The 19,379-nt window shown below is 40.9% G+C and overlaps 1 long non-coding RNA gene across 1 annotated transcript in view; it reads right to left on the reverse strand.

Annotated features, from left to right (window-relative positions):
* Nucleotides 1-19,379, reverse strand: part of LOC127483573 (uncharacterized) — a 59,209-nt gene that overhangs the window by 8,425 nt on the left and 31,405 nt on the right. Inside the window, exon 2 of the long non-coding RNA XR_007909989.2 lies at nucleotides 15,280-15,367. This is a non-coding gene — a long non-coding RNA (uncharacterized lncRNA). The remainder of the gene's footprint in view (nucleotides 1-15,279; nucleotides 15,368-19,379) is intronic.

Genomic DNA, 19,379 nt, shown 5'->3' on the forward strand with positions numbered 1-19,379 from the left:
GAAGCAGCATGGCAAAATGCAAAAAGTTGGCATCTCAGCATCAACCACACTGGTTTCAAACATCAAATTATAAATTTACTCACAGGGCTGGCATTGTGGCATAGTAGGTTAAGCTGCTACCTGTGATACCAGCATCCCATCTGGGCACTGGTTCCTGACTCAGCTGCTCCACTTCTGATCCAGCTTCCTGCTAATACGCCTGGGAAAGCAGTGGAAAATGTCCCAAGTGCTTAGGCCCTTGTACCCACATGGGAGACCTGGAAGAAGCTCCTGGCTTTCACCTGGCCCAGTCCCAGCCATTTCAGCCACTTGGGAAGTAAACCAGAGGATAGGAGATTCTCTCTCTCTCTCTCTCTCTCCCTCCCTCCCCGCTGTGGGGTGTGTGTGTGTGTGTGAGAGAGAGAGAGAGAGAGAGAGAGAGAGAGAGAGATATTTTGGCTTTCAAATAAACAAAAAACAGATCTTTTTTAAAAATTTGCTGACATTAAGTCGACCACAGTTTAGTGTTCAGAATATGTCAGCTGCTATGCTGCTATGCTAGATGCTGGGTAAGGCAGGGGGATACAGCACGAGAAGGCATGGTCTCTGCTGCTCTTTAGATGTTCAGCCAATTACTGCTAACTGAGCCTTCTATCTTATTATCTATCCTTACCTCATTTGGAAAGGCCCATCACCACTTATGACCCAAGTCTCAGCCCATTGTTACTCCCAAAGGGAACTTGAACAAGATCTCGTAAGACAGAATATATGCCAATTCTATATGTTCTCTAATAAGAGCAATGAGAAGTCCTATCAATTGAACCCAGCCTCAGCACCATCACTCTGGTCCATACGATTTTTGTCTCTTGCCTAGATTTCTGCAGTCATCTGACTACTCACTCCACATCAACTCTTGCTCCTCAAATCTATCTGCTACACTAGTCAGAGAGAACATTACAAAATTCAATCTGATTAAATGCATGTTATTCAATATGCCACCATAAACACTCACCTATAAAACCTTTCACTGTATTCCCAATGCTCTTAGGAGATGGATCTAAAGCCTTCACAGGACAAAATATCTGGCTTTTCTTCAACAAGTTTTCAAGAGGCTTCATGCAAAGGGACTTTTCATACAATATTCAGTTTCCCTGGTAGGTTCTCATACCCTCTATCCCCTCACCTGTTCAAATTTTCATTTTTCATTCATCACTTTCTGATGAATGCCTTTCCGGATAAGATTAGCTCTTCTGATATTAGTTCTTCCAGTCCATGCAATTTCCTTAGCATTTATCACTGCTGAAACTCTACCACTCATGAAAAATTACATGACTCTTTAATTATTGTCTTTTCTCCCCCTCTCCCACATCCTATTTCCAGGCTAAGCTCTATGGAATCAAGGACTGTTTGTTTCTTTCTTCACTCCAGATCCTCAGAGGGTAGGAGCTAAATACATATTTGACAAAATCAACAGAGGTGATCAAAACTGTTTTTTGAAAGATATATTTATTTACATACTGAAAGGCAGAGTTATAGAGAGAGAGGGAGCAATGAGAATTCCTATCAATTGAACAGAGAAAGAGAAAGAGAGAGAGAGATTTTCTATCTGCTGGTTCACTCCCCAAATGGCCACAATGGTAAAAACTAGGAGCCAGGAACCAGGAGCTTCATCTGATTCTCCTACGTGGACACAGAGGCCTAAGCACTTGGGCAATCTTTTGCTACATTCCTAGGCTGGGAAGGTTCCCAGAGAATTGGATCGGAAGTGGAGCAGCTTGGACTCAAACTGGTGCCCATAAGGGATGCCAACGCTGCCAAGTGGTGGCTTAACCCACTGTACCACAGTGCCAGCCCCACAGTCAAAATTCTTTAAGTGGATTTGTGGCCTAGAGGCAAACAGGAAGCAACCAGATTTATTTAGGTTAGTTTCCTCTGAAACTCAGAGTAAAGCAAGAAGAAATGAAGAGAGGTCAATTAGGATGTTAACAGAATCCTCTAAGTTGGGGATTATGGATCTTGCTTGGAAAATGGTGGTGGTAGCAAGGAGAAGTGTATGGATCTGATAGCTGTTTAGGAACAAAAACATGACAGCAATTGATAATGGTTTGAGTGTGAAAAAGGGAAGTATCAAGGATTATTCTTAGTACTCTGACCAATTTAATGGGTGGGATGTCAATCCTTAGGTCAGAAGTCTTTGGAAGAGATCCAGCCCAAAGTTCCGTGCTTGCCTGGGAAGGGGACCTAGAGGAAGCTCCTTGGGTTTTCTGGTGACCTTGTTAAAGGTTTAATATTATGCAAAAAAGAGCTTTTGAGTCCCAGCATGAGGAGGCTAAAAAATTCTTGTGAGGTAACTGTGTTCTGCTTTCAAACTCCTAATGGTTTTTAAAACTGCCAAGAGTCTTAGAAAACAATGAGAATAATCCTTCTTCTCAGGGTGCCTTCACTTATTACCTTAACTACCTTTGCATGGAAATTGGTGATTAGAAATATATTAATCTTGCACCAACTTATTTAAAATGCTTGCTGCTGTCAAGTGTTGTTTCTCCACACTCATTCCCAAATTTAAGACCAGGGATATTAAACAATTAAGAAGTTTTTGATTCTTCTGTTCCCTTTATGTTTTATAATGATAATAATAATAAATGCATATGAAAAATAAGCTAAGGTGACCTTATTTTTATATATGACCTTATATATGGTTGTGATTCAGCTCATCTTTTTTCTTAATAAACCCTGAGAATTTCACATTAGATTTTTTCATTAGTTCCCCCAGCTTATCTTTTATAGACTAAAACAAAAACATAATATATGATGCTTTGTTGGTACAAAGAAGAATTTATGAGATGTATGACCTATGATCCCATAAGAACACAGAAATAAGGCTGCCGTCTTGGAGTAACACTAATAAAAAAACAATCCCTGATGAATGAGATGATCTCTTAGTAACATAACCACAGAAATGAGCTGCCAGCGGGCAGTTGATAAGGCCTGGGACTGATCTCATGGATAAAGTCTAAGACTATGTTCATTTCCTAGGGCTGTCATAGAAAAGTACCATAAATGAGGTGTGGCTTCAACACAGAAATTTATTCTCTCCTACTTCCGGAGTCTGAGATGAAGGTGTCAACAGCCTTGGTCCCTTCTCAGGGCTGCCAGGGAGGATCTGTCCATGCCTTTCTCCTAGCTTCTGGTGTTCGTGGTTCTTTGGCCTTTCCTGGTTTATACACACATCACTCTCATCTCTGCCTTCTCCACATAGTGGTCTCTCTATGCGCATGTCTACTCCTTGTTCACATTTCCCCTTTTATAAGGATACAGTTGTTCTGCATTAAGACCACCATCATCCAAAGGACCCTATTTCCAAAAAGGTCACATTCACGGGCACTGGGGATCTAACTTCATTTGGGCAGAGGTACAATTAAACCCATCACAGGGCAGGAAAGTTTAGGAATTTTAATCTCTTACCAAGACAATGTGATTCTCTTGCCAACTTTAAGCAAATCATTCAATCGATATTTTTTAAATGGAATTAACAAATCAGTTCTTTCAAAACTGTATGTCTCACATCACTCAAGGTCTTTTCTGTGCAAAATGGAAAACAGGTAAGTCATCACAAATGAGAGGGCATCACTAACACAGTGACTGTAAATACTCACCCATCTCCACAGGTGAGCATTGCCCTACCATTATTGCTGCTGTTGCTTAGGTCTTGGAAGGAATTGGTTTTCATGTTGAAATAATACCCTACAGTCATAAAAATGAGTGTCTTTAGAAATCACAGCATAGTGATTTTCTCTGTTTTCCTCCCTTTTTTGACACAAAAGCTGTATGTATTCAAGGTATAAAATTCAATGAGTTTGGAGGTAAGTAAACACCATTGAAGCCATCAGCATCATCAAGGCCACAGACATATCCATCTCCTCCCAAAGATCTCTCTTGCTCCCTTTTAAGTACATATGTGTATGATGGCAAGAACACTTAGGATGAGATCTATCCTCTCAGCAAATTTTCAGTCACAAAAGAGTATTGTCAGCTATAGGCACTGTGCTGCATAGTAATTTTCAGAGCTAAATTTTCTTGAATGACAGAAACTTCACATGCTTTGACCATCATCTCTTCACCCTCACCTCTCCCCAGCCCTGGGAAACAATGGTCAGTCCTACCCTTTGTTTCTATGAATCTAACTATTCTAGAGTCTGCATATAACTGAGATCATATATATAGTATTTATTTTTCTCTGTGCCTGGCTTGTTTCACTTAGCATTAAGTCCTCAAGGTCCCTCCTTGTTGTCACAAATGGAAGGATTTCCTTCCCTTTAAAGGCTGAATAATGTACTACCATATGTGTATAACACATATTAGTTAACCATTCATCTGCTGATGAACATTTAGGTTATCACCATACATTGTTATTGTGGATAGTGCTGCCCAATACTGGGATTACAGGATCATGTGGTAGCTCTAGTTTTAATTTTTGAGGACCATTCATACTGAAAGCTTTATCAATTTATGTTCTCACCAAAAGTTGCCAGACTTTCCTTTGATATATCTGTATAGACTAGTCATCCTAACAGATGTGAGATGATATCTCACTGTGATTTTGATTTGCATTTCCCTGATGATTAATACTATAAAAAGCTTTTCATATACATGTGCACAATTTATATCTATTCAGGTCATTTCCTATTTTTAATGGTATTGTTTGTATTCATGCTACTCAGTTGTAGGAGCTGCTAATATTTTGGATATTAACATTTACCAGGAAGCATTTTAATAGCTTTATTAACATTGATTTTAAGTTTTCTTCACTAGTCTAATTGGTCTTAGTGCTTATTAAAAATATTTGGAAGTGTTTGCTGTGATTTTCATATGGTATAAAAAAATCTCATTACCTTTTAGCAATAAAAATCTATGAGACAAATAAGCTTTCCCAAATGGTTTTAATAAGATAGGGTAAAAATAGGTGGTTTATTCACTAATATATGCTTGGGGAATTGGCAATCAAAATGGGACTTCAGGTACTGACTATAATAAGGACTACCTGTCAGTAATACTGCATCTAAGCTAGCTTTTTAGAAATTGTCTATTCAGAGTAGCTCCTGAGTACACACTGTAAACATGAAGATATTAACCCCAGAGCCTGGTGTCGTGATCCAGTATTTTCTTATGCTCCCATACTGGTAACTCTTACTGCCAGGCATCCACAAAGCCAGATCTGATGCCACAGATGCAATACCAGTTTAGAGAGCTGGCCTGAATGCCATCCTTGAGCCAGTCTGCCATGATAGCCTACATGACAGAACTTCTTTTTGACATTCAGGATGGGAAAGGTACAGGTAGAGTCAATGCCTGGTCACTAATTTCCTGGTAATCAGGAAATTTATCTTTTGTTTCCCTATTACATATTCATAATAAGGGTGGTAGATTAAAGGAAAAAGTTACTTAGGCAACTAGGGTTTGGAGATACTTTCTGATCTGTGAACTTTATGCATAGTCTTCTAAAAGTTCATGGAAATGCATATTATGAGAAAAACTATGCATGGCTATCAAAAGTTTTACACCCATAAAAATGAAATTATTGGGCCAGTGCTGTGGTGTACCAGGTAAAACTGCCACCCGCAGTGCTGGCATCCCCTATGGGGGTCAGTTCGAGACCCAGCTGCTCCACTTCTGATCCAGTTCTCTGATATGGCCTGAAAAAGCAGTAGATGATGGCCCAAGTGCTTGGGTCCCTGCATCCATGTGGGAGATCTGGAAGAAGCTCCTGGCTCCTGGCTCCTGGCTTTTGATCAGCTCAGCTTCAGCCATTGCGGCTATTTTGGGGAGTAAACCTGTGGATGGAAGACTTTCTCTCTCTCTCTCTCTCTCTGCCTCTGCCTCTCTATAACTCTGCCTTTCAAATAAATAAATAAATCTTTTAAAAAGTGGAATCATTATTTGATGACAACCTTTGAAATAAAAATTATTTTAAACCCAAGGTCTTTGGAGAGTGCAACAAGACAGTTGTGATTTTTTTTTTGTACGGGTTGAAGGAGAAGGTTAGAAAGTTATTCCTAAGGTGAACTGAAAGGTAAAAAGCTCAACATCACCCCGTGAGGGAAGAATAGCTTGATCACATCTCTGAGCTGTGGAGTTCTGTACATGTTGAGGCACAAAGCTAGATTACATTGATCCAGCACCAATGTATCAACCAATTCCAGCAAACCTTAAAAAAAAAGTTAAGTAGATCATTTTGTTCCTTAAAGACAAAACAACTAACAACTCACTGGCTTTTACATATCAGCTAGTGACGGGTACGTTGCTGAATGCTCGACTTCTCAACAGACTCACTGATGAACATGATGTCATCTAGTATGCTCTCCCCTGTATGCTTTAGATTCTTCCTCAATGAAAGGACTTTTCTGACATTCCACACCTGACAGATTGTGTTCCAGTTTCAAATTCAGGACACAGCACATTCTGCTTTGAAGCACACTGCATTCAAATGGCCATTCAGTGTGTATGCATATTTCTTCTACTAAAAGTTTAATCAATCCAGATGCTCAGCGTGTTTTGGCTGTAGACAGGTTTGTATTAACTCTGGATTAACCACAGAATTCCTTTTGTTTCAAGCTGTGATGTTAAAAGCATTACTAGATTTTGGTAGCTCCTACTTAAATACAAAGATTTATAAGAGCTCCACCCTGAAATGATCCTTCTTTTGGATTCCAAAAGAGAATGTTTCAATTCAGGCTTCAGTAGGGTAACTCCATTTCTGATGTTTGGTTTTTGAGCAGGGGGCTGCCCAGTGCTGAAATCTTGAAAGCGATAGCCCAAGACTTTATTCAGTTTTAAATGTAAATATAAAAGTTTATTGATTTAATCTCCAACCTCCATTGCAGCACTCCCCACCCCCATTCTAGCACTAATTTCAGACCACCTTTTTAATTCTTGTCTCTTCTAGTTTTTTATTTGACAGTCTGGTCTGAAATAATATCTATGTGGAAAAATGTCATTTTAGATATATTTCCCATTAAGCCATCAGAATTTAGGAGGATCAATAGACAAATAGAAGCTTATTTTAAGCTACTGATGTGATAAACAAAGATCATCACAAATTATTTGCAAATAAATAAAAATATTATTTCTCAGTTTCATATGCATTTAGAAAAAGCATAAATCAGAAAAAATAAATAGCATTATTGTGCAGTTCTTATATATAAGAATTCAGTGTCATTTTTTATATTCCTAGGAAAAATATTTTTCACAGTTACTTTAATGTCCTGGGACTTGGATGTAAGTTGATGATTTTTTATTAGTAAATTGCAATAATAAAGATACTAAGAGACTATTTGCTTAAATAAATGTTAAAAAGGCCAGGTAGGTCAAACCTCTGCCTGAGCCTCTGGCATCCCATATGGGCGCCGGGTCTAGTCCTGGCTGCTTCTCTTCCAATCCAGCTCTCTGCTATGGCCTGGGAAAGCAGTAGAAGATGGCCCAAGTCCTTGGACCCCTGCACCCACATGGGAAACTGGGAAGAAGCTCCTGGCTCCTGGCTTCCAATTGGCGCAGCTCCGGTTGTTGCGGCCAATTGGGGAGTGAACCATCAGATGGAAGACCTCTCTCTCTGGCTCTCCTTCTCACCTTCTGTAACTCTATCTCTCAAATAAATAAACAAAATATTTTTTTAAAAAAAAGGCCAAGTCTTTGTGATCATCATGATTTTTTTTCCACTTACTATCTTGAGTCTTTTTTGTTTAACTTCTTAAATTTAATAGTATTTTGGGTGTGATTACTTTCTCGATGTTACACAATTATTTATTGGCAGAATCCAACATTATACTCTTCTTTAGGGTACTGGTAATTTTTGAAGGAAGATTCTTAAAAATAAAATCTCATTCCAGTCTTTATCTCTTTCTCTTTCCCTCTCTCTCTCTCTCTCACACACACACACACAAACACACACACACACACACACAAACACTTTTGTATCCTTCCTTCCACATATGAGTAAAAATGAGGTTTGCTTTAAGAAAAATATCATGAAACCATTATTCCAAGTCACTCTTCCAAGTAGAAAACGCATGAAATGACTTCCAGGTGACTTTAATTTATATTCAGCTTTCTTTTTCAGAATACAATACATCATCTGTTTTGTTTGTAATTCCATTAACATCTTTTTAAAATGAAGGAGCTCAATTCTCTTTTTCTTAATAGATTTTTTCACTTAGATATCTACCTATTTCTCCCTTCACTCTCAAGCATGATCCTTTATATAAAAATAGGTCACAGAAAACTGTTAATGTCAAGTCATTCAAGATCCATTAATCTACCTTTCACGGCTTAGGAAGCAATATATGACATTACTAGGAAGCAATTTCAGATAGAAAACACTAGTATTTCTGTGTATTTCCCTAGGGAGATATCTTCATTAGAAGAAAATGGGGTAATTTGAAATATTGCACTTATTTTCAGTAGCTTAAAAAGCCCAAAATTTTATGTTTTAAAGATTAAACAAAGTAAAACTGTATTGTGTTACATGCTACCTGATGTACAATTTTGTTAGCTTTTTTTGAAAAACTCCTCAGATCCAGATTGGCATGAAGAAACAACGTCCACTTGGAGTCAGAAAATCTAGGCTTGATCTTTGATCCACCACCAGTAAGCTAAGGTGGGTCATGCAGACTTTCTATTGGCAGCACTGTTCTCTCTGAAAAATGTGGGATCTAAACTAGATCATCTAGGGACTATGGGACATGGCATTTTTGTAACTCTCACCAATTCGTTCAGTGTATACACGTTTAGTGAATTCTGATCTTATGCCAGGTCCTGTTCCAGCAGTTGGAGAAATAACAAATAGCAAAACACAGCCTTGGCCACCCAAGGGGCCCAGTGGGAGAGGCCAGCAGGTAGTCAACATGAGCACACTCTGAGGTAAGGCCTTGTTTGTCAAGCATCAGTACCACATCCAATTCCTATTACTCTCCTCACTGCGCCAACATCCATACGCATCTCTACTCACACAGAATATACACACACAATCTTTCCACCACAAAGTGATGACTATCAATGCAAGTCAGTGATTCAACATCCACCATAGTCTAACTTCACATGGCTAAAATGTATTTGTGTGGGCAGCTGTTATGACCTGGTTGTTAGAAATGCTAATAGATGAGGTGGGTATATGATACAGTGGTTAAGACGACTCTTGGGACACTCATATCTCATATCAGAGCTGCTAACATTGAGTGCTGATCCCAGCTTCCTTCTATTGCAGACCCTGGGAGGCAGCCATGATGGCTTATCTGCTTAGGTCTCTGCCACCCACATCAAAGACCTGGACTGAGCTCCCAGTTCCTGGTTTCAACCTGAGCCAGTCCCACTACTGTGAGGATCTGGAGGGTGAATCAGTGGAGATCTCTCCCCTCACTCTCTTTCTCCACTCCCTTCCTCTCTGTTGGAACCTGTTATGCCACTGAAGTATGAATAGTTAACACAAAACCTGATGAAACTGGATGTAGACGGATAATCTAAAAGCTAGTGAAAGTTTTATGGCCTGGCAAAGCCCCCCACCTGGAAAATTCCAAACTACTAAGAAAATACATTGCAAACTTCATGAACAAACCTTTCTACACATCCCCAGTCCACTTCATCAAGGTCATGTGGCACTCAATACCCACATGACCAGGGCCAGTGTTGTGACGCAACAGGTTAATCAGCACTTATAACACTGGCATCCCATATGGGCCCCAGTTCATGTCCCAGATGCTCCGCTTCTGATCCAGCTCCCTATTGATGGCCTGAGAAAAGCAGCGGAAAATGGCCCAAGTGTTTAGGCCCCTGCCACACACATGAGAGATCCAGTTGAATCTAGTGGCTTCTGGCTTCAGCTTGGCCCAGTGCTAGCCATTGCAGCCATCTGGGGAGTAGGCTAGCAGATGAATGATCTCTTTGTCTCTCCCCCCTCTCTCTCTCTGTAACTCTTTCAAGATAATTAAATAAATCTTTAAAAAAAATTCACGTGACCTCCCCCAATAAGCAGCGTAAGAAAGAACTCTTACCCATTGCCCAAGTAGAATGAAGCCTGACTTCAAACCCCCTGCCCTCTGTCCAGGCAAGCAGAACCCACACTCTTTGTCTACCCATTCTGTCTCCCTACAATAAAAGTCTTTTCTGCTTTAACTTACCACCTCTTTGCCTTCTTAGAACCCTAAAATATCCTAAACCTAACACTCTTGTCTCTCTCTCTCTCTGCCTTGCAAATGAAGTAAATTTAAAAATAAAAGTAAATAAATGTGAATAAATGACTGAAAACTCTCCATCATGACTAAAGAAACAGAAGAATTTCAAATTAAGGACATCTTCACATGAAAAAAATGAAGACATTTCAGTAGTGGCCAAGTCTAAAAGAACATAATAATTTTGTACACGTACCCTGCATTTGTTGTTTTGTCTACTATTCAGTCATAAGATATTTATTGCTTTGGTTAGAAGTATTAGACCCTGTTAAAAAGGTACAGATTCATTGTATAGATTATATGCTGTGGCTTTTCCAATCATTAAGTATTTGGTGTGGATTGACTTACTTAGTCTTTATTATAACAAATTCAGAAGAAAAGCGGAGCTGAAATTTTCCTTGTACCTCTGCTGTCAGTGGGAGCCATGAGTGCCCATCCTGGGAGAGGTTCTGGGAAGGGCCTGGTCTTAGGAATGGACAGGGCTAAGGGCTGTAGACAGTAAAGCCAAGAGAGAAGCAGAGATGTTATTGAAAGAAAAGATCATACATGAGACCCAAGAATCCAACCTTAGTGAACATTGATCATTGAACAGAAACCAAAAAACCAGGCTGAGGGTCGATATTAAGAAACCCTTACAGAATAAACAGGTTCAGAGTGAAGCTGGAATGTGGAGTTCTAGAAATGTTCTAATGTAAAGTGATAAGAAAATTTTATAGAAAGCTATAAAGAGAATTAAATGAAGAATAAAATGACACAGAGAGGAAAAGTATTAAAAGCAGGGGAAGAAGGAGAAATTGGTGCCAAAATAAATGGGAATATCTCAAAGATGGTTAGAAAATCTTTTAATGGGCTTTGAGCTCTTCTGAAGGAGCTAGATGGAAGAAATGTACCAGCAAAGTCTTGTTCTGAGCCATCAGCTAGTTAAGTGCCATATTACTTGCCAATAAGAAGGTGCAAGGAACCCATTGTCTACTTCCATTTGGTCTTCTTTCTTACCCATGCTAGATGTCCACCATCCTCACAAGTCCCCAAAGGCAACAGTCAGGATGAGGGCACAGACGGCTGAAGGATTGAATGCTGTGTACCAAAAAGTTGAAAATAATCAAAAAATATTTTATTAAAATCTTCCTCAATTACATTGGACAACACCCACGTCGGTGACCCTGGACAGAGTTCTAGACTCTTGCTTCTGCCAGATGGCCCCTCTTTATGCCAACACCACACTCAGGAGGTGTTCTTTTGGCTACCTTTACTTCTTTACTTTCACTTCTTCTCCATGAGGGCAGGGACCTTTCAGTCTAATTTAGTGAGTCCTCTCTGCCTATCAGAATCTGATCCTTTGTGCAAATTTGTGGAATAAGCTCGTGAAAAGACGGACACTCCAATTCATTCTACAGATCAGCTTCCCAGGCTTGATCTATCACAAATAACCACCTAAATCTCTCTAAACACAGTTCTTTTTCCTGAAGCTGCTTTGCCAAGATTAGATACAAAATCAAGACAAAAGCATTTGCTTAATAAAAGCTCTTTGGCTCTAGAAACACTGAGCCGCTGGGGGGAAGGAGGAGGGACTTTCAGTGTGAGACAGAGGTTTTCTTTGCTAGAGGGATAATCTCTTTGTTTTTCCCTTGCCTTTCATAAGCGTACTGTTTCTGGACTCACTTTCTGTTTAGGCTCCCTTCTATCTCAGAAAACAGGTTTACAATGGTAGAAAAGATAAGAAGACAGAGGACGGAAAGGATTATGAGAAAGCAGTTTGGCCTTGGATTTTAACTGCTCCGAAGGAAATAATCACCGCAGATTAAACTCTACTTGTACATTTAGCTCACTAGTGTTGCGTAAAGCCAAAGAGCCCCTTAAAGGAAATGATGAAAAATAGGAAAGGTAAAATGGGTTATAGAGAAAAAAAGAACATGAGTGTATTTTTTTTCCCTCTTTAGAGTATCCCTCAGAGACTGAGATGGGCATTGTCCAATGTGATTGAGGAAGATTTTCATAAAAATTCTTTTTGTTATCTTCAGGTTTTGCAGTGTACAGTGTTCAATACTCAGCCACACTGGAAAACTCAATTGAGAATAATGTAATTTCCAAGGGTTTCTGATGGTGCGTGGTCCACTTAAATCAATCAATCAGCTCTCCTGAACATTGACATCAGCCACATTGAAGAGACAACTGACAAAGGGAAGTAAATAGAACCCTCCTACTGAAGAAATGGTGTAGTCCTGGAGAGCTCCAGGCCTGAGTACCTCAGAAGGTGACGGCTTGGGGTATAGGACTCAGAGAGGGGTGATTAAGATGTTATGACGCTCGTAGGGTAGACCCTAATCTGACTGGTGATATTAGGAAATGGAGAGATTCTGATGTCAGAGAGACAACAGGGATGAGCATATACAGGGAAAGACCATGTGAGGACACAACAGGGAAGCCCATCAGCAAGCCACAGAGAAAGGGCTTCAAAGAACCAAACTCGCTGACACCTTGATCTAAGACTTCCAGCCTCCAGAACCATGAGGGAACAGATTTCTGTTGTTGAAGCCACTAGTCTGTGGTATTGTCTAATGGTGGCCCTAGTTGGCTAACACACCTACCAGCCCTTCACTTGCAAAGCTTTCCATAGAAACTGTGTCCAAGTACGATCTCAGAGGATTTGTAAGAGGATGCAATGAGCTTATCATAGATTGATCCGTGCTGGGTCTCATACTAAAAGGGATGAGGATTGGCATTTGGCCAAGCAGTTACAAAGCCTGCATCCCACATCAGAGTGTCTGGGTTTGATTCCCAGTTCTGGCTCCAGATTTCCACTTCCTGCTAATATAGATCCCAGGGGACAGCCATGATGGCGAAAGTAATTGAGTCTCTACTACCTATGTGGGAGAACTGAACCGAGTTCCTGGCTCCTGGCACTGGCCCCAGATGCTATGGACTCTTGGGGAGTGAACCAGCAGATGAGAACCAGTAGAGCAAGCACTGCAATGAACAATTTCTGCTTTCCACCTGATCCCTGAAGCCCCTTTTCTTATCTTTGTGCATACGTCACCCCTCCTGCATCAGTGAACTTTGCTGTCAACAGCACTCACATTCCATGTGTCTCTGGAGACCCACCTTTGGGCCACTACGGGGATTTTCCTCCCTTGGTCCCCTGCCTTGTTATGTAGTTGATGGTTACTTAGGATTTCAGAGGAACTCTATGACCATGGAAGGGAACAAGGAGACTCCAGGACAGATGCTCCTGGCCTAAATGTGGGAACAACCTAAGCTGAAAGCTTCCTAGCACTGGCTATCCATCCAAGTATGTTAACATTCTGAGGAGGGGAATAGCAAGTTATCATTCCCTTTGAAAATGACATGCCTAAAAATGAAACTTTTATCAGAGAAGACGGAAACATCAATATAATTCTGACTGCTGCCAAAGAGGGTAAATAGCCAAAATCGTCCTGTTTGCCCAAGAGTTTACTGTCAGAGACAATGAGGTGAATTCAGAGCATGTACTGACAGGTCTTTTGCTCTACTGATCTGGAAAAAAAAAAGAACAGGAGACATGGGGACCCATTTAATGTCACACGGAAGTGGCAGCTACTCTTTGTCCCTGGTAACCTGGAAAGGGCTATTTGCTTTTAGTCCTTTTTCTTACTGCCAAGAGCCTGTGAGCTCAGTGTAAACACTGATCTCAATCCGAGGAGGGCCTATCAGTTATCTTCAACTTGGCCACTTCTTTCCTCAAAACCTTCAGTTTCCTTATCTCTAAAATAAGCCATTCTGGCTATTTTCTATTTTGGAAGTAGGAGGAAGGGAAGATGGTTATCATTATTTACTTAGAGATTTGTATAATGTGTGCTTCCAGAAGGACCTGAAGCCAGCTCACACACAGTTCCAACAAACAGCACAGAGGCACGATAGAACGTTTAAACATACAGCAAGAAGGAGTCCACAGGAGAGGAAGGGAAAGAGTTGGTGTTAGTAGGTGCCACAGGGAACAAATTCATACACTTGGACAATCAACATGGCTCTAAGTAGCCACGAAAGGCAAGAAGAGAACACATCTTGATTACCTGACTTTAGTTTCACAAAACCATAAAACTCACAGCTCTCCATTCATAAATGCAGTTACCTCTGAAATAATGGCAATCTCTGGGGAAACAGTGCTTCTGCCCATGAAAATCACCTGGAACTGGAAGGGTTAACGTCCCTCAAAATCATTCCTTTCAGTGAGAGCTGTAGACACCCTCACTTTACTGACCTGAGAGAACCCCATCTCCCCAAGGACAGCAAAATAAACCCAGCCCTCTACAGAGGGACTGTAAACTCACCCGGGAGGAAACAACATTTCTGGACATCAAAGGAGTGGCTCAGCTCAACCAAACCAGCAAGGGAGAAGGAAGATGGACAAAGCAAAGTAGCACCAAAACACAGACTTTGGCTTCCTTTTTCCAAACAAAGTTTCTGTCAGTAAGTATGTCATCAAATTCACTTTCCCATTCACTTACTAATACCAGAAGTAGCAAGTGCCTCTTGGAATGGCTGCCTATCTCCATAATTTTCACTTCTATGACAGCAGCTCCTTCACAGCCTTGAGACCCTAATGGCTTCTTCTGTACTCTCTAATCAAATGCACACACAGGCTGCTCAAGCAAATTTCCTTTCTCGTGAATTTAAAACTAGGAACAGAGAATCACAATGAGGGAAAATGTCCACATGGCATCATTTCAGGAGTAAAGAAGACTTATGAACTCTTGCTCCTAAAAACCCTGAAGCACCCCAAGATCATTCCATCCCTAAATCCAAGTTGATCACCTTTTGTCTTGGATCCTATGGGCTGCATCAGACTTTCATATTTTCCTCTCCTTTTTTTCTTTCTTCTTTTCTAAAGTTGGCCAGACTTTGTTTCTATTGCATAAATAATAGATATATGACATATTGCATAGGATTCTTGCAAAAGACATAAGAGATATAGTGGGGAAAAAAGACATAAGAGATATAGTGGGAAAAACTCAACCAATGATTATGAGTGAGAAACGTTGTCATAAACAATGAAATTATTAAAAAAAAAAACTGAAGCAAGTGTAGAGCCATGAAATTGACTAACCTTTGTTGTCATGACTGCCACAGTTTGAGTTATTCAGAAAGAAGTGTTGAAAAGAGTTTGAGCAGAAGATGTTTTTGAGGCATCAGTGCTGTGAACAGAATGGGGAGGCAGAGTAACTTTGCAGGAAGAGAATCAAACTGTGGTGCCCCCCCACCAAGAAATCCCATGGGGGGAGAGGCCTGGAAGAAACTATCTCCACAGACCTAAAACCTATGGACAGCTTGTCTCTCAAGCTGCCTTTGGATGATGCTAGAGTGCCCCTGTTGTCTATTTTTGTCTTGTACCCCATACTGAGCCAACCCTTCAATAAACCATCATTGAACTTTTCCTCTTCATTCACCTGGTTACACAGGATTCTGCAAACAGCCATAGGCGTGAGCTACAGCAGAGGTGCTGGCACAATAGTGTTGGGTGCCCTAGGAGTCTCAGTTCCTTGCTGCCTTCAGAACACAAAGAACTTCACCAGGCACTGTGCTCCCTTCTTGGTAGGAAGTGCGAGGATGTAGAGGTGATATCGCAGCATGTCTGTCACTCTCAGACACCCAGAGGTGACAGGACCATCCCCTGAAGCTTCAGAAGGTGTCTCTCCTACACTCGAGACTACATGCATCTTATCAAGGCTTCCAGCATACCAGCCACTTCTTGCTCATTCAGATTTATAAATAATTGTTTTTTTCTGAATGGAGACCCAGATGAACAAGATCTCTCTCTCTCTCTCTCTCTCTCTCTCTCTCTCTCTCTCTCTCTCTTTGACAGGCAGAGTTAGACAGTGAGAGGGAGAGACAGAGAGAAAGGTCTTCCTTCCGTTGGTTCACCCCAAAATGGCTGCCACGGCTGGTGCGCTGCACCAATCCAAAGCCAGGAGCCAGGAGCTTCCTCCTGGTCTCCCATGCAGGTGCAAGGCCCAAGGACCTGGGCCATCCTCCACTGCCTTCCCAGGCCACAGCAGAGAGCTGGACTGGAAGAGGGGCAACTGGGACAGAACCGGCACCCCAAACGAAACTAGAACCCGGAGTGCTGGCGCCGCAGGTGGAGGATTAGCCTAGTGAGCCACGGCGCCGGCCTTAGATCTCTTTAAACTATAATGATAGAGGTCAAGAGAGTGAACACAGTAATGGTAAAAACTGTAAATACACACACACACACACACACACACACACACATTCCATTGGATTTGAAGCTTTTGAAGCTGCTTCTTATTCTTTTTTACAAGTGAGAGAGAAACAAATGCATTGGCCAAGTCAAAAGCCACAAAATACCCAAGGCTGTGTTAATCTGTTCCAGCAAAGATGCTGCCTTCAGAATGGCAGCTTGGATGGGGGCTACTGCTTGGTTGAGCTTGCAGGATCTGTCTAGTTTCTACAGGGTCGGATGGATGAATTGGACGGAGATTTAACAGGCCTGCCACACCTGCTTCCTTCACATCCTTCTGCTTAGCACTCATCTTTGCCACCCCATGCCCCTGCAAGCAGGAGACAGAATTGTTCTGTATTCACATTCTTAGCCAATGGCAGCAGTTTCACAAGCTCCTCTTGGCTCTTGTCACTAGGAAATCACTTAGTGCAGATTCAGTAAGGTCCCAACTGCCTTGTGGGAAGTTTCAGAGTCAACAGTGCCCATCAGGATGGTTCCATGTTGGGTCAAAATGACTGGGCTCTTCTATCCCCATGTCATTCAGCCAGCAGCTGCAGGCTGTACAGAGAAAGTGCAATCTTGGGCAGCAGGTAATCTCCCTGCAGCTGAGGAAATCCTGAAGAAGCTGAGAGATGGAGGCTGATTGCTAAACACAGCTTGACAGCCGGGGCTACAAGCTTTACTGAAAGGCAGACCTCGGCAGTAGTTTCCTGCCTGCCACGTTGTGCTGTGAGCCTAGGTGCTCCAGAATGCAGTGCCACTTTGTCACCTATGGCGGGAGCTTCCTGGCTGTAGGACAGGATAGTGAAAGAACCACTTGTAGATCTCATCCCACACTGGTACTTAAACTACTGTCACCAGCAGCAAAAGTTGCAGCATTCATTCATTGAACACTGTTCACTGAAGGGCGAACTAGGCACTGTTTGGAGTACATTGCGTGAGTTCTTGCATTTGATTCTCACAACATCTGATGGAGTGAGTACATTCACCATCTGTATGTTATACAACTGGAAGGTGGGGCTTACAAAGATGGAAGTAAGTTGCCCAAGGTCATGCAGATAATAGAGACAAAGCTGGTCCACTATGTGAAGCTCAAAAATAAGTGAGCAAATGCATAAGGATGTGAGAAATAACTTTATATTGCTTTGTGTTTGCTTGCTGATTGATAATGTGAAAAACCAATTCTACTTTATCATTTTCATTTTTTTTATTATCAGTTAATTACTCTTTAAACCGTCTAATGTTTAAGAATGGCCCTGAATCTTTTCTTTTTATCATTATTCAATTAGAAACCATGCCCTAGTTTCTATCCTTCAATAAATCCTAGAGAGGTGTCTGTTGAATACGTGTATGTGTAAGAGAATGATAAGACAGTCTCTTATTCTAAAAATACATTGCTGCCAGAGAAACAGGCTGTACATTAATTTTTTTTAAGAAGTTCAAGATGGCCTCTCTCTCTCAGCTCATTAATTTTCAAAACATCCCTATGAAGACGGCTACCAGTGAGCTTTCTTGTGTTTCAGAATGAAAGGGAAGTAAGTGGACGGAAAGACGAGAAAGTGAACTGCCAGGAAGAACTTATCTTATTAGAACTAAGTGTCTGCCAGTGCAGGAGGTAAAATCAGATCTTCATTCCAAGCTGCCGTCAGATGATTTCTCTCTTGCAGGATGGGTGGAGAGGATACGGGGAAAGTATTTTTCAGGGATAACTTGTTTTTAATCTAGACAGGAGAATTTATGACTCCATAAATATTCATTATATTATTCTCTGTTACTTTCCTGTATTTTTTCAAGCTTTTTGATACAGAAAAATTTAGAGAAATACAATTATTTTTATTCATACAGATATTTCTTCTTGCTGAAAGGGAAAGAATCAACTATGAAAAATAATCATCCTGGGGCAGGTATTTTGTGCAGAAATTATGACGCCACTTTGGAGATCTGTATCCCATATCCAAGTGCCTGGGTTCAAGTCATAGCTCTATTTCTGGTTCCAACTTCTAGCTATTGTGCACCCCAGGAAGCAGCAGAAGATAGCTCAAATTCTTGAGCCACTGCCCCCAGGTAGATGGTCTGGATTGAGTTTCTGATTCCTGGCTTCTGCCTAGCCCAGTCCTGGCTATTGTGGGCAGTTGATAAGTGAATCAGCACATGGAAGATCTCTCTCTCTCTCTCTGTCTCCATTTCTTTTTTCTTTTCTTTTTCTCTTCTTTCTCTCGCATAAATGAAAATAAATAACATTTTTGCTGTATCCCTAGTTTTTTTCTGTCCTGTCTTCCAAATTTAAAACAAACATGAAAAAAGAACCCTAACAACAGAGTAATAAAGTTTAAGAAAAACTGACTTTTGTCTTCTTTTTCTTTAATTGATTCCTTCTTAATAAGAACACTAAAATGATTGACAACAAATCAGTGGGGACTATTGTATATTCAGGCAGTATATTAATGTCCACAAAGAAAAGATAAGTGTGCAGGATGGGGAATGGCCAAATCACACTAGGTCACTAGAGATGTGGCTTGGACAATTCATTAAATCCCAGGATCTTACTTTTCTTATCTACATTACAAGGAAAGGAAAATTTAACTTCAAAAATGTTCTTAGGACAAAATGAGATGATTTACATATAGTGCCTGGCATAAAGTAACAATCATTAATAATCCCTCCTGCCTACCCATTTCCTTATTAACAAACTGGCTTTATAAATCACATTTCTCTGCATGAGAAGCTGAGCTTTTCAGGTCATTTTCAGGTGCAAGGCCATGTACACGAGTCCTCTCTGCAAATGAGCCGGAATGGTTTATTCCCCTATGTCTTGTTGACCATGTGCAATAATAACCAGGGCGCATCTCTCTTCACAGGAGATCAGGAGAAGCAGGAGACAAAATTGACTCCCTGATAACCTTGAATCCACTCTGCTCCGGGCCTGTTAACTTGCTCTGATCTCATGGTACCAGAAGCAGATGTAA

Source organism: Oryctolagus cuniculus, chromosome 13 (assembly GCF_964237555.1).
Source record: "Oryctolagus cuniculus chromosome 13, mOryCun1.1, whole genome shotgun sequence".
Lineage (NCBI taxonomy): Eukaryota > Metazoa > Chordata > Mammalia > Lagomorpha > Leporidae > Oryctolagus > Oryctolagus cuniculus.